This window comes from Austrofundulus limnaeus, unplaced genomic scaffold (assembly GCF_001266775.1).
Source record: "Austrofundulus limnaeus strain Quisiro unplaced genomic scaffold, Austrofundulus_limnaeus-1.0 Scaffold1450, whole genome shotgun sequence".
In the NCBI taxonomy this organism is placed as follows: domain Eukaryota; kingdom Metazoa; phylum Chordata; class Actinopteri; order Cyprinodontiformes; family Rivulidae; genus Austrofundulus; species Austrofundulus limnaeus.
Genome location: NW_013953852.1, coordinates 11,576 through 13,141, shown reverse-complemented (window position 1 = coordinate 13,141; position 1,566 = coordinate 11,576). Strand labels below are relative to the sequence as shown.

The 1,566-nt window shown below is 41.2% G+C and overlaps 1 protein-coding gene across 2 annotated transcripts in view; it reads right to left on the bottom strand.

Annotated features, from left to right (window-relative positions):
• The window catches only part of LOC106535441 (1-phosphatidylinositol 3-phosphate 5-kinase), a gene marked incomplete at its 5' end in the record, with an annotated part of 18,089 nt that overhangs the window by 11,169 nt on the left and 5,354 nt on the right, over positions 1-1,566 (bottom strand).

Below are 1,566 nucleotides of genomic sequence, written 5' to 3'. Positions count from 1 at the left end.
GTGTGTGTGTGTGTGTGTGTGTGTGTGTGTGTGTACATGTCTTTGTATTGGTGTGTGGACATATTTTGACATTAAAATATATTTGTACCTGTTAGGTTAAGTTTAACATGGAGTCAAATGTTGGGCTGTAGAAATTAATGGAAGTCAATGACAAGAGAGACAAGTGTGTGTGTACACATTCTTGCTATATCATAGGGACCATTTTCCAAAAAAAAACACAGCCTTGTGGGGACCCAATACTCCTCATGGGGACCAAAACCTGGTCCCCAGGGGTAGACTGGCATATACTATTGCCCCTTTTCCACTAGTGCCACTTAGTGTAGTGTCGGTACGGTTCGGTACGGTTCCAAGCCATTTCCATTGGGCCTGATCCATGGAACCGGCACTTTTTTTTAGTACCTACTTCATTCTGGTTCCAACCGGCCCCAGCTGACACCAAAAATGCGACGTCAGAACACTGTTCGTCACTGATTGGCTAAATTCTTGCAAATTTTTAAAATTTCAAAAGTTATTCATCAAATGTGTTTCCATCTCTCATTTTGCCCATTAACTTTTTTCAAAAAACCTAAAAACCACCTCCACCAACCGCCCAAAACACACCTATTGGAACCGGACTGGAACATCAGTGGAAAACCAACCGGTCCGACCCGTACCTAGACCGAGCGTTCCGACACTACACCATGAAAAAGGGGCCTACCGGGATTTTTCTCGGTGGGCAGATGGATTTGTGCGCCGATGGGCTGCCARCAGTTTGCTCCGCCCCCGTGGAGGTGCTGCTGTGCTTGGCCCTGTGGCCACGCAGCGTGCTCTTTTTTAAAATTTTCCCAGCTATTTAGGATTAGTAAAACCTTACAAATATAAAAAATATTTTTGAAAAACTAAGAGTTAAAAATATAAATATATATTTTACTTAGTGCTGGGCAGTATACCGGTTTGTACCGAATACGTTTTTTAATTTTTCTTATGATATGAATTTTCCGAATACCGACATACCGACTTAAATAACCTTAACACATTCAGAATATTTTGTCACGGCCGCCAGTGAACTGTTTCCCAGGGGACACTTTTACTCGCAGCACCGCTACGCGCGTTAGCATGCTAATGTTATTGTTGGAGCAGCTTGTCGGAGTAGCGGCAGGTGGCAATGCAGCTGTTTATACTGACTGACGTAAAAAAAAAACATCCCGTTTTCGCCATTGCTGAATCTAGTAAACACCTCTTCAGTTACATGCATGGTTAGCTTTAATGCGCAATGTTAATATAGAGATAGCATAGAGATTTTGTCATGCTTCTACTGTGAAAAGTCGGGGGAAGTAGTTTTGTAGCGGAATTGAGTTAAATGGTGTGCAAGGTGAGTATATGTTATTTAAACAATACAAGTGGACTTCTATTTTAAAACTGTAGATGGTTCCCATCAGAGAAGGTTTGTCTGTTCAAAAGGTTTGGAGTGGGGAGTTCTAAGCATTATAAACCTTCATGAAAGTCAATAAAGCTTAGAACTGAGAACAGAAATGCCTTTTTTTGTTTGTTGGTCTTATTGTTTTTGTTTACTTTTCTGGATTAATC